At 43.1% G+C, this 14,667-nt stretch overlaps 1 protein-coding gene across 2 annotated transcripts in view; it reads left to right on the top strand.

Moving 5' to 3' along the window:
• The window catches only part of NEBL (nebulette), a 365,699-nt gene that overhangs the window by 1,840 nt on the left and 349,192 nt on the right, over window positions 1-14,667 (top strand). The window lies entirely within an intron of this gene.

Genomic DNA, 14,667 nt, shown 5'->3' with positions numbered 1-14,667 from the left:
GGCTTACTGTTGTTACCCAGGTGTGGTGGTGACCAGTTATCTGTTTATGCCACATGCTCTGGGGCCATGTACTTTGTTGAAGGTCATTGCATTTTTGTCTTTCTAATGTGCTGGGTAATTTGTGTGTGTTCAAACAGAAGGTTAGTTCTTGAGATTCAGTGTTGCAGAGTTAGAGACATTGGTTTGAAGCTGAGGAACTTACACACCTGAGTACATGCACGCTATGGAATGCATGTCAGATTTGCATTTTATTCATATGCCAGTCTCCATTTTAATCATATGGTGTTGCCATGCTACATTTTCTGCCCCAACCTAGTCGCTTGAAGAAAGGAGTCTTGCTCCTTTGGTCTTAGCTGAGACCGCTCTGGAGATGTTGGAGCTTAAACAGGGAAGCAAAGAATTGAGACCTGGGTGTTTCCAACTGGTTAATAGGTCTGTTGGTGGGGATTAAAGTTGGTAAGTTATCTTTGTTGGGCTTTTCTGTTGGCATGCTTTCAATCTATGGTAATAGTGATTAGGTAGCATTTATACAGTGCTTATCATGTCTCAGGCCCTATTCTAAGCACTTTGTGCATGCTGACTCATTTAATCATTACAGACCTTACAGCTTAGAGGGTTATTATTCCCATTTGTCAGATGAAGGAGTTGAGGCTTTGAGAGGATAAGCCTGGGTAAGGGGCTCAGATCACTCCTAGAGCCTGCAGATGGTCAGCATAGCCTAGTGTGTCCAAATGGCTACCTTGCCGTCCTCCACGTGTGTTTCTCCACTTTTTAAGCATCCTCCCACTCAGACTATTTTAAACTATGGGCTTTTAGCCCTGATAGCTGAGCCTTTTTCTTTCCGGTTCCCTTGTGGGGGCTTATCCAGCCTGGAGGTGGCAGAGGAGCCCTAGCCTTCTGGCTGGAATATTGCCAGAGATTCATTCTCCTTGGAGTTTTGAAAACAGGTTCGTTCAGGTCTCCTGGAGATGGAGGACCTGTGGTTCATTCCTGCTTCACTCATGGGAGTGATTTTTTCATAGATGGTAAATTTTTGGTAAACGGATGTAATGTGCTCATACATCTCTGGTGAATAATTAAGAATTTCTTTGTATTTCCTTTGGTCCTAGTTTAGTGTTTACAAATAGGCCAGAAACTTGATTTTTAAGAAATCAGAAAACGGTAGCATTGAACAGAATTCATGATTTGAATAAGTGAAGTCCACAGATAGTCCCAAACCATTGATGTTTTTAGCCCTCCTGTATCATGCCTCTTACTAGAATAACACAGAGCAATAAATGAGGCCCCAGTGTCATGGTCACCTGCTTCTCTTAGAGGTATGGAGGGTTGGTTAGAGATTAAAAGCAGGCAGCGATAAGGAGAATGGAGAGCCCACCCCCCTCATTCCACCCCTACAGCCCATAAACAGGATGATTGTTTTTTGGTTAAAGGAAAGTGAACCCTGTAACACTTCCAGCCTGTGGCCTGATTCCACCAGGCTGCTTGGGCCACATCAGAATTCTTTACAGCCTCACAGTCTGAAGTTTAACCCGGTTATAAACTTTGGTGGCCTTGGAGGAATGGGGAGGGGGAAGGGAAAGACAGGAAGAGGAAAGCCAGGAAAGAGAAAAGGAGAAGACAGCAACAAATACATATGTATGTGCATAATGTATTTATGTGTGTATACATATGTATATAAGATATATGTATTCTGTATACATATGAGCTTCCCAGGTGGCTCATTGGTAAAGAATCTCCTGTCTTCCAAGCAGGAGACTCGGGTTCCCTTGGGTGGTGGGGAAGATCCCCTGGAGAAGGAAATGGCAACCCACTCCAGTATTCTTGCCTGGGAAACCCCATGGGCAGAGGAACCTGGTGGTCTGCAATGGTGTCTCAAAAGAGTTGGACACGGCTTGGTGACTAAACAACAACAAATATATGTATACACACATACATAGACATACACACATGCTTACACACACAACTGAATGGGGGAGAAAAAAGATGATAAAAATAAAAAAGGACCAAAAAAAGAAGTGTAACTGAAGTGGAGTCTTTGACTGCTTTGGGTCACTTGAAAGTTCAAAGCTTACTGCTGAGTTTCGGTTCACTCCAGTTAGAAAAGACTATCAGATTCTGCAGCAAGTCATGGTTGGCTGGTTGGTCCTCTGACTTCATTGAACTAGTGCCCAGACCTGTGGAAATTTGGACCCCCAAACCAAAACCCTCTCTTTGTAGGTAAGAAATATCCTGTTGTGTTGTTTCATAGGTCTGAGTCTTATTTTTAATACTTTAGCTGTATCTAAATGGAATGCTTACAGGTTTTCTCTCTAAAATTTCTTATGTACTTCTAGTGCTTTGTTATTAGGTTTAAGTTGAGTTTTGGGGGTTAACAGCATCTCAGATGTTTTGCTTAATGTCGGAACTGGTGGTCCACTTCATAGAGCAGAGAGACAAGGGAAGACAGAAATCCATCTTTAGTGAGTAGAGTTGATGGCTTAAATGTTTAATTTAGTTTTACATCCATGTCACAGCTTGATAGGCTGTCTCCCAGAAAACGAGCCTGGCAAGCTTGCAGGTTTTGCCTACTGTTCCGGGCTGGTAGGCCCCCTGTTCTTGACCCTTATTTTTCCAAGGGCACAGGCTGCCACGAAAATTCACTGGTCAGCGTGGATTACCCTCTGGAGATCCCAGTGCCTTTGCTGTAAATCAGGTGCTGTGTGTCAATCAGCTGTTCCCTGTGGTCTTGGCCAGAAGGGCTGCCATCATTTCTCTGGGTCAGTGGTGGAAAATTGATTCTCTGAAGCATACTGCTACCGGAAAATGAAACATTCTATGTCCATGTAAAATAATATTTTATCTGCCCCTGGTTTGGCTCAGGAGCGAATATATGTACATGCTTAAATGAAAATGACTGTTCTTCACCTTTTATTGTGAAGATTTTCATACATACAACATGGTTAAAAGAATAATGCAATGAACTTCTATATACCCTCCACTGAGATGTAACTGTTCTTAACATTTTGCAGTATTTGCCTCATGTGTTTATCTAGTTATCTATCCAGATTTATTTATTATTGTTGGGCCATTCATCAGTTTTAGGCATCATGTTAGTTTCATACATCAAGATATTTTATCCCTAAAAATGACATCACACAGGTACTAGAGTAAGAATATTTTTCTTAAGGAATTACAGAGCCAATATCACACTTAAAAATTTAACAAAAATTTCATAATAGCTTTTAAAATCTTATTCATATTCACATTTCCTTCACTATCCTAAGGATATCTTTTGTAGCTGTTTTTTTTTTTTAAATTTAAATCCAGGGTTCAATTAAGGTTCATACTTTACATTCAGTTGTTATAAAAATGACAACTTTTCTTGATTACTGGAGATTCACTGTCAGTTGTTTTATTTCTGCTATCATTTCTGTTGTTTTACATAACCTGTCAGAGCTTTTAGGAAAAGGACTTAAGTAGCATTTCTTGTAAAAACAATGCATGTAATTAACTTAAGAACCTTTAAAGTAAATATTAAAATATGCTGAAAAAATTTGAAAGCATAAGCCGACATTTAGGGTTTTTTAAGAAAACATAAAGGCTTTTCATTTTAACTGATACCCAGGGGCAATTTTTTTTTAATGGAATAAAGTAGTGAGTATTTTCTTTAGTTTAAATGTGTTGCTTGTTTATATTCTCATGTGTTTAGAGAAGAAACAAGTTTTCTGTTTGATTTCATGCAAAGGAGAACATGTATAAAATATAATTTGCATACTATTTAAATTTTGATCTTTTGATAGAAAGATCAAAGTATAGTGCACACTAGTTGTAAGATTAGGCATGATACACATTTAGCTCCCAATGCAGCGGTGTACCCTATTAAAATATTTAAAAACAAACTGATCGACTTGAGCACATGCCATGTTTCCACAAGCCTTTATGTTTTATCAGCAGGCAGTAGATTCTTTTGCACATTCAAGATTTCTTCCCATCATGGAACTTGCAAAGAAAAGAGGACTAGGCGATATTTTTATTGCTAATAAACGCTGGGAACATAACACTAGCTGATTAGACAAAAAACACAGCTCATATCTGTAGGTGAATTAGTATGCCAAGTTAAACTATACATGTATTGCTACCCAACAAGCCCCACAGAGAATATAAACCCCTTAAGGCTGTTTGTCAAATAAATAATTTAACGTATTGTAAGTGCCAGAATTGCATTTATTATATGTTTGTAAAGAACATATTGGTTCTTAAGATATTCTGAGCAGTATCATCGCTTAGCAGTGCCAGTGACTGGCCATTTCATGTACTATCACAAAACATCACGTTATTTTAGGTCAGGGTAAGGGCCAGTTTATGATGCCATCTCTTAGTGGAACACTGCCAAAAATTTCCCCAAATCATCACTTTTGCAGGGATTTTTGGGGGGCTGCCCATTTGTCCTGATCTGCCCACGTTTAATATCCTTTGTACCTATGTCAAGTGTATCTTCAGTTAGGGGCCTGAAGGAACACAAGTGTCTGTACTAAATATGCTTCGTTATCCTTCCAAAGAAGCTTCCTTCTCACCAGATAGTTTCACTTAACATAATTTTGGAACAATTTAAAAATAAGCCAGCAGGAGCCGTTCACTGTGTTTACTTTTCACTCTGCCTGTGTTAGCATTCTGTCTTGTGAATGTATATGGACTGTCTGCAGCCTGGAGGATGCCGGGCATGGTGCTCCTGGTTCCGGGCCACTCAGAACAGTCAGCTCCGTTCAGCCAGCTTGCCGTGAGGGGTCATCTAGGCCAGCGAGCCAGCAGCTCTCATCTCCTGTTTCTCTGTTGGTTATTCTCCACCAGTGCCTTTACTAAGGGGACCTCAGAAGACACAGAAGGAAATTGAATTTAAACCTGAGAGGTTTTTCCATCACATATTTGCCTTATCTCTGCTGACGCCTCCCAAACCTGGTTCCATAACACTCCAAGGACCTGAGTTATCTCAAGGGAACTTAGGAAATTCTTGCTCTTAGGTTAGCTTTAATTACTTAAGAACTTTTCATGAAAGGCACAATGGGACAATTGGCAAGTTGGAGCCAGATGGAACTAAATTCTAATCCTGGCTCCATCATGGTCTACTGATTCTCTGATCGCTGAGCTGTCTTTTCATCTGTGAAATGGGTGTGTGTGTGTGTGTGTGTGCGCGTGCGCGCTCAGTCATGTCCAACTCCTAAGATGTGAATAGTAATGCTTAACCTCCAGATCTGAGTGAGAATGAATGAGACTGGGCATGTCAAGGTTCCAGCCTGGTTTCTGGCACATCACAGACCTTCAGGAAACTGTAGTGCTCTTATTTCCTTGGTGGTGCTTTATTGAGGGGTGAAGGAGGAAAAAGAGGATGGAAGGCAGAAGAGGAAGTTCCTTAGTACCCGGTTCCAGGACTGCCCCTCAGATACCAAAAATGAGGCCGCTCAAGCCCATGATCAGCTCTCTCTGCATTGGTGGTTTTGCATCCTTGAGTTCAACCACCTGGGGATTGGGTTCCACTGTAGTATTTATTGGAAAAAATCCATGTATACGTGGATCCTTGCTCAAACTCATGTTGTTCAAAGAAATGATAGTCACACCTGTTAGAAGGTTTATACCAGTATTTTGCACACCATGGGTTGCCACCTGTTTGAAGGTTGTGTCTAGAACTTAAAGAATGAAGGAGAGAAGGGGAGAGAGAAGAGAGAAAATATCAGAATGCATTTGAGTAGTGGAAAGAGTACTGTCTTGGCAAAGATTTTTTCAAATCATATGTGTAAAGTGTGTATAGCTTCATGATGTAAAAAATATTTTTACTGGAAGATGTAGTCAAAAAAGATATGAGAAATCCTAGCTTAGTTCCCTATTCTTAACGCCCCACACATCATTGGAAGTTGCCAGTATGTACAGTGCTGTGCTGAAAGTGCGTGATTCAGACAGCCACTGCTTTCACTATGTCTGTGCAACCACACCTTCTCCCATATTCAGCCATCCTTCAGGACTCAGCTCGGCAAGAGCCCTCACCACCCTACGGAGGAACCATGAGCCCTCTGCCTGCATGGCGTGGCTCTGAGGGCAGCTGTCTTGCTTCCCTGGTATCTGCAGAACCTGGCACTTAGTGCTCAGTAGAGATCGGCTGCCTCAGTGAGTGTGATGGTTATGCTGCAGCCCATAGTGTGGTCTCTGGCCTCCTCCCCCAGTTCAGGATGTGGTCCAGCAGAGCTCCTTCTGAGCCTAGGAATCCAGAGGAGCTGGCTTGAGAATAGACCTTGTGGAACCTGAATGGTGGTCCGGTGGCCAAGCTTCCCCAGATCTGAATACCAAAGGATAAAGTCTCCCCATCGGAGGCATAGACTCACCTTTGCCGATCCAAAGTGAACATGATGGAATTTCTTTTCCGTGCTAATGGGCTTGGTTTCAAAATATGATACCTTTCTAAAAGATTCTATATGGATGCTCATTTATTTTCTTCTGGGTTTAATTATAATCTGTAAAATGGGATAGTCTCTACCTAAGAGGAACATTTATAGAAATGAAAAGGGGAAAATATTTGTAAGCCTCAGCACATCAGATAACACCTATTAGTATCCAAATGTTAGTCCCCTCCCTTATTTATAATAAATTGAAATTTGCTTATTTCCCCTTTAAAGAGAGGAGAAAAATGTCACATTGTTAAAAGCAACCGTTTCTGTGGGAGGACATTGTGATACATAGAGGTTCTAGTTTGCATCAATTAGAATTCTGCCTTGTCTGACTTTTCTGTTGCCTACTGCATAGAGAAGATGAGACCTTTTGCATATAGACCTGACGTGAGAGGCTGACAGTTGTTTTTTGTTTTTCGTTTTGCTAAAACTGGATGGTTGAAAGTGAGGGAAGGAGATGCTTTATTTGAACTAAATAAAAAGGTTCCAGTGTCCATGCAACCTGATCTGATTCTCAGGTACCTTATAGAACCATTGACGACATCAGATGAATTTTAGTGTCCTTTGAAATCATTGTAGAAGGCTGTATTTACATGTCATGCTCTGAGTTTTGCCACATTTGGAAGTATTTCCATCTCTTTATAATGATCTGTGTGTTACAGAGTAATGTCAGGTTAGAGAAAATTTGGGGCTAAAGCAGAGTGATACTTCCTAAATCACAGTGAGATGCAAGGTTAATGCAGGATATAGATGTGTGTGCTTAAAGGGGTATTGATTATGTGTCAGGTGCCCATGTAAGAGTGCATTTCAGTACGTCTTTCTTTAAACGTTTTCACATGAGTGCTTTAAAGGACGCTTAGTTCTTGGGAATGTCAGGAGGGTGAGTGAGGCAGACAGACCCACACATGACACCCCCATCCTCCAGAACTTCACAGCCCCCTCATGGCTCAGTCTCTGACACAGGAAGTCAGATTTTTTTCTTTTCCTGTCTGGTTCTGTTCTCCTCTAGTCAGTGTTACTAGAAGAGCTAGGCTTTTTACAGTGGCGGACATGGGAGCTAGAATAATGTTGATGAGCTGAGTACCCAGAGCATTTTGAGGATTTGGTAAAAGGATAATTTTTTTGGTTTTATTTTTAATTGAAATATAGTTGATTTACCCTGCTAGTTTCAGGTGTATAGAAAAGTGATTCTGTTCTAGAATGTGATGGTGGTTTAGTCACTAAGTTATGTCTGACTCTTCGCAACCCTTGGACTGTAGCCTGCCAGGCTCCTCTGTCGATGGGCTTCTCCAGACAAGAATACTTGAGTAGGGTGCCATTTCCTTCTCCAGGGTATTTTTCCGGCCCAGGGATTGAACCCAAGTCTCTTATGTCTCCTGTGTTGGCAGGTAGAATGTTTACCACTAGCGCCCCCTGGGAAGCCATGTATATATATATATATATATATATATATATATATATATATATATATATATAAATATATGTATATGGCTTTTTCAGATTCTTTTACATTATAGGTTAATACAAGATTTGAATATAGTTCTCTTTGCTATACAGTAGATCCTTGTTATTTATTTATTTTATATATAGTAAAAGGATGATTATTGATTGTAACATTCAGCTAATGAATCAAAGGGTTCTGTAGCCTCTCTTGTAAAATTAGACATGGGGCACAAACATAACCAGAAAACAGGAAGTCGTGGGGAAGGACCGGTCTGAACGGCAAGGATCGTTTATTCCAGCACTGGAAACCCAGGGTTCACTTTATCTCTGATCAGCTGTGTGTTTTTCTTAGTCCTTGAGAGCCTCTCCTCATGTTCAGCTTCTGTTTACTTTTCCACACTCTCTGCCGGCTCATTCCCATCAAACCATAGGAGGAGCTAGAAGAAAACTAGTTCGATGTGTGTACTTTTGAATAGCCTGAGATGGATTTGTAGACGGGTGGCCTGGTGGTGTCCTTCTGCTTCATCTCAGCAGTCTGAAAGCCTTTTAGACAGAAATCCTTGATCAACTCTTCTGATGCTTATTTTCCATCCAGAGCAGGGGCGGGTCAGCCACACAGAGAGGCAGAGACATGGGATGGCCACACATGTCCGTGGGTCAGAGATCTGGGATGTGGAGTTAGACGGTTGCCTGCTGGTATTGAATTTGGTCTTGAAATCTGACTTCATGATGTGTTACTGGATCAAGAGTGTGAACTGCACCAAGTTCAGGCAACCCACAGGAGCAACAGGAACAGTGCAGCGAACACACACATCAGTGCAAAAAGATGTATAAGCATGTATTTTTGATGGTTTGTCCGGGTGCCTGCATCATCTTCTCCTGGCTTCTCATCCCACCATCCACCCAGAGCCCCGTGTAGCTCTGTCATAGTCTACACATCCTTTTCCTTCTGTCCCCCCCACATGTTCATCCTCTCTGTCCTCGCCCTTCTTCTGGCTCTCATACTGTTCCGTCAGTGATCAGAGCATTGTCCCGTCCTACCTGATCTCTCTGTTCTAGTCTTTCTTGCTTTGTTTTTCTTTGCTACACCATGTGGTGTGTGCTATCTTAGTTCCCTGACCAGGGATCAAACTTGTGCCCCCTACATTGGAACCACCAGGGAAGTCCCTAGTCTTTCTCTTTCTGAATGCTTTTTCTGTCACTGCAGTTTGTCTTTTGAAACTACAGTTCTGGCCATATTATTCCCTTATACACACACTTCTGATGGCTCCCCACTGCCTACAGAAAAACAAAAAAGGGTTTCTGATAGAAACCCAGGGCTTTTCATACTTTCTCCACTTTCTTTCACACTCCTCTCAAACCACACTGAACTGCCAGCTCTGATGCCTTCATCAAGTTTCTTAGCTGAGGTCTCAGTATTTTTACCTGTAAAATGACCATCATAACAGACTCTCCCTCATAGGATTAAGGATTTATTAGCATATCATTCTAAATAATAAGTTTAGCCACAGTTTCAAGCATACAGTAAGGAGGTATAAAAGTTAGATTTTCATTGTTATTAAACTTGATATGGTGATTTGACCTTTTTCTCACACTATTCTTATGCTGTGTTCTATTCTCCCTCCTTTTAAAATTGCTTTGGAACCTCCCTGGTGATTCAGTGGTGAAGACCTCACCTTCCATCCAATGCTGGAGGTGTGGATTTGATCCCTGTTTGGGCCATTAAGGTCCCACATGCCCATGCTTTGTGGCAAAAAAGCCAAAACATAAAACCGAAGCAATATCGTAACAAATTCAATAAAGATTTTAAGAAAATGATCCACATTAAAAAATACTTTAAAAAAACACCCAAAAAAATCTTAAAGAATTGAAATTCCTTTCATCTTTAAGGCACATGGCTGTAACCACCTTTGTGAAACCATTCTGCACCTTTAGTTAATTCAGTACAGTTCAGTTCAGTTTGGTCGCTCAGTCGTGTCCGACTCTTTGCAACCCCATGATCTGCAGGATGCCAGGCCTCCCTGTCCATCACCAACTCCTGGAGTTTACCCAGACTAATGTCCATTGAGTCGCTGAAGTCATCCAACCTCTGTCATCCCCTTCTTCTGCCCTCAATCTTTCTCAGCATCAGGGTCTTTTCAAATGAGTCAGCTCTTCGCATCAGGTGGCCAAACTATTGGAGTCTCAGCTTCAACATCAGTCCTTCCAATGAACACCCAGGACTGATCTCCTTTAGGATGGACTGGTTGAATCTCCTTGCAGTCCAAGGGACTCTCAAGAGTCTTCTCCAACACACAGTTCAAAAGAATCAATTCTTCGGTGCTCAGCTTTCCTTATAGTCCAACTCTCACATCCATACATGACTACTGGAAAAACCATAGCCTTAACTAGATGGACTTTTGTTGGCAAAGGAATGTCTCTGCCTTTCAATATGCTGTCTAGGTTGGTCATAACTTTCCTTCCAAGGAGTAAGCGTCCTTGAATTTCATGGCTGCAATCACCATCTGCAGTGATTTTGGAGCCCCCCAAAATAAAGTCAGCCACTGTTTCCACTGTTTCCCCATCTTTTGCCAAGAAGTGATGGGACCAGATGCCATGATCTTAGTTTTCTGAATGTTGAGCTTTAAGCCAACTTTTTCACTCTTCCCTTTTACTTTCATCAAGAGGCTCTTTAGTTCTTCTTCACTTTCTGCCATAAGGGTGGTGTCATCTGCATATCTGAGGTTATTGATATTTCTCCCGACAATCTTGATTCTAGCATGTGCTTCTTCCAGCCCAGCGTTTCTCATGATGTACTCTGCATATAAGTTAAATAAGCAGGGCAACAATATACAGCTTTGACATACTCCTTTTCCTATTTGGAACCAGTCTGTTGTACCATGTCCAGTTCTAACTGTTGCTTCCTGACCTGCATATAGGTTTCTCAAGAGGCAGGTCAGGTGGTCTGGTCTTCCCATCTCTTTCAGAATTTTCCACAGTTTATTGTGGTCCACACAGTTGAAGGCTTTGGCATAGTCAATAAAGCAGAGATAGATGTTTTTCTGGAATTCTCTTCCTTTTTTCGATGATGCAGCCGATGTTAGCAATTTGATCTCTGGTTCTTCTGCCTTTTCTAAAACCAGCTTGAACATCTGGAAGTTCACAGTTCACATATTGCTGAAGCCTGGCTTGGAGAATTTTAAGCATTACTTTACTAGAGTGTGCAGAGAAGGCAATGGCAGCCCACTCCAGTACTCTTGCCTGGAAAATCCCATGGATGGAGGAGCCTGGTAGGCTGCAGTCCATGGGGTCGATAAGAGTCGGACGTGACTGAGCGACTTCACTTTCACGCATTGGAGAAGGAAATGGCAACCCGCTCCAGTGTTCTTGCCTAGAGAATCCCAGGGACCGGGGTGGGGGGGGCGGGGGAGCCTGGTGGGCTGGCGTCTATGGGGTTGCACAGAGTCGGACACGACTGAAGTGACTTAGGAGACTTAGCGGTTACTAGCGTGTGAGATGAGTGCAATTGTGCGGTAGTTTGAGCATTCTTTGGCATTGCCTTCCTTTGGGAGTGGAATGAACACTGACGTTTTCCAGTCCTGTGGCCACTGCTGAGCTTTCCCAATTTGCTGGCGTTGCTTGGTTAGTTACTGGACTCTTTGTCTGTGCGCCCCCTGCAGTCTTTATTTCTCAGTTTTATCAGGAGCCCTGCCTTCTCCTAGGACTGTGCTTGTCTCCCTGCTCAAGCTGGTTTCCCGCTGAGATTGGACTGTGAAGTTCTCAGCCGCTGTTGGAGCTGGGCTGGGTGTGGGGAGTTAGGTCAGCTGCAAGAGCTTTGCTTCTTGAAGGGATTATTTCTCACGTGTGTTTCAGGAATTGAGAATATGTTGCAATGCTGCAGTGCAGTTCTTTTTTTTTTTCCATTTATTTTTATTAGTTGGACGCTAATTACTTTACATCATTGCAGTGGTTTTTGTCATACATTGAAATGAATTAGCCATGGATTTACATGTATTCCCCATCCCGGTCCCCCCTCCCACCTCCCTCTCCACCCGATCCCTCTGGGTCTTCCCAGTGCACCAGGCCTGAGCACTTGTCTCATGCACCCAACCTGGGCTGGTGATCTGTTTCACCCTAGATAATATACATGTTTCGATGCTGTTCTCTTGAAACATCCCACCCCCGCCTTCTCCCAGAGTCCACAAGTCTGTTCTATACATCTGAGTCTCTTTTTCTGTTTTGCATATAGGGTTATCGTTACCATCTTTCTAAATTCCATATATATGTTAGTATACTGTAATGGTCTTTATGTTTCTGGCTTACTTCGCTCTGTATAATGGGCTCCAGTTTCATCCATCTCATTAGAACTGATTCAAATGAATTCTTTTTAAAAAAATTTTGTTTTAAATTTACTTTTGGCTGCACTGGGTCTCCGTTGTTGCATGAGCTACTGCCTGGTTGGGGTGCACGGGCTTCTCGTTGCGGTGGCTCCTCTTGTCGAGGAGCACAGGCTCAGTAGTTGCTGTGGACAGGCTTAGTTACCCCGAAGCGTGTGGCATCTTCCCAGGAGGATTCCTAACCACTTGACCACCAGGGAAGTCCTGGAAGTGCAATCCTGATGTGTAGGTGCAGGGTGCCATCCTCAACAAGACAACCCTTGCTTCAGATGCCGCTGGAAGTTCAGGTGTCCCCAGGCCAACCACCCCTCAGACCAACTAGCTACAAATTTGGAGAGGGGGTCCCCAGCCCCTTCAGATTTGACAGTTTGCTGGCGTGACTCACAGAACTCAGAAAAGTCCTACACTGAAGACTGTTGTTTTATCAGGACACAGGCAGGACCAGTCCAGCAAGGAGACACGTGGGACCCGATGTGGGAGGGTCCTGGCCCTGCCCTTGCTCTGTGGAGTCAGGAGCAGTCTGCCTTCCTCCCTCCCTTCCGACATATCCATGCATTCCCAAACCAGGGATCTCAGCCGCATCTGGAGCTTTGGTGTTCAGGGTGTTTAGTGAGGTTTCATTGTGCAGGATGATGACTCTTTGGCCATGAGATTATTTGACTCCAGACCCTTACCCCTCCCTAGAGGAAGTCCACTCACATCACCCAACTCAAAGCTCCAGCCCTCTAATTGCATGATTTCTGGAGTGGCCAGCCCCATCCTGATCATCCTATTAGCACAACTCAGACATGGATTCTGGGGTTCATGAGTATCAAAGATATTTCCAATTACTTGTGAAATTCCAACTATTTATAGTGTGTGTCCGGAACCAGGGACTAATGCTACTCAAATTCATGATTATACAACAGGCCTGCTTCTCACTGTCCTCATCAGATGTCCTGTTTGCGTTGTTGAGGCTGCACTGGCCTTTCACATCATGAATGTTCCTATCCCATCACGATGAGAAGGACCATCTCAAACCCACCATATCTATGTAGTCCATCAGTAGAGGCTGGGGAAGACATATAAACCATTGATGGCCTGCGCACAGAAGGTGGGTGGGAGGACCTATTTGTGGAAGGACCCTTGATATAACTCTCTAGGTTTGGTTTTTACAAAGAAGCAAGTCTTCCTATCAGCAAATTACATTCTTGAGGGTGGGAATGGTCCCAATTGCCTTTGTAGCCTTTGGTACCTGCTGTGTGCTTGGTTACTGTCCCCCCATAGTGCAGATTTCATAGCAGCTCTTTGGGGGTGCAACGAGCCCCTTTGGTTGTCTGAGCCGTACAGCACAGCCTCAGGCATCCCTCGCTGAGAGCAGGGTCAATAGGAAGAAACAGACTTTCCTTTCATGAGGATCCATGTGGTGATCCCAGCGGAGCGGCCATGCCTAGGCTGACGGCGCACATGTGCAACAGCTACTGCTTTCTCTGTTTTGGTGGAGTATGGAAATTATAGCTAGATTATTGGTCACTGACATGCAGTCAAAAGGTGACAAGAGGAGTGCCATCTACGAAGGTAAAGTTGGTGAAATCACTTGGTCACAACTGTTTTTCCAAAGGTCTCAGGAGTGACTCCTGTGTTTTCTTTGTTTTTAAATTGGGTTAGAATGAACTTTTCAGTCAACCCAATGCTTTTTGGCCGCACCACATGACACGTGGGATCTCCCCCAACCAGGGACCGAACCCATGCCTCTGTTTTGGAAGCGTGGAGTCTTAACTCCTGGACTGCCAGGGAAGTCCCTCACTCCTGTGTTCTAGACATCAGGCCGTGTTTTCATTCACTTGCCAATCCATATACCTTTTTTTTTCAGAAATAAGTATGATTTATTTCTGGAAATAAGTATGACTTATTTAATCCCTGAAATAAAATATAATCAGGGGTTAATTAATCCCTGATAAATGAAAAAGTCTTTACATTGTTTTATGGGGCTTCTTTGGTGGCTCAGATCGTGAAGAGTCTGTCTGCAATGAGGGTAGACCTGGGTTCGATCCCTGGGTTGGGAAGATCCCCTGGAGAAGGAAACGGCAACCCACTCCAGTATTCTTGCCTGGAGAATCCCATGGGCGGAGGAGCCTGGTGGTCTACAGCCCACGGTGTTGCAAAGAGTCAAACACGACTGAGCGACTACCACTTCACTTCACGGAACCATCTGATTTTCTTTAGTGATTTTCTTCAATTCTGTCTTTTCTTCCAGATTTCCAGAACTTCAAAAACAACTCAGCACTGGTCTGTGCTTCTTCCCCTCCCCCCGTGCCAAAGCTGGAGCACTGTCTCTCCCCCTCACTCCCCTCCCCTTCCTTCTCTCTCTCTCTCTCTCTCTCTCTCTCTCTCTGTTAAACTCTTCTGTGTTGCCACTGACGTAGTTCTCTGGTTTCCTTAACATTAAGTGAAAT

Source organism: Odocoileus virginianus, chromosome 9 (assembly GCF_023699985.2).
Source record: "Odocoileus virginianus isolate 20LAN1187 ecotype Illinois chromosome 9, Ovbor_1.2, whole genome shotgun sequence".
NCBI classification, from domain to species: Eukaryota; Metazoa; Chordata; class Mammalia; order Artiodactyla; family Cervidae; genus Odocoileus; species Odocoileus virginianus.
This window is presented reverse-complemented; position numbering and strand designations above follow the sequence as displayed.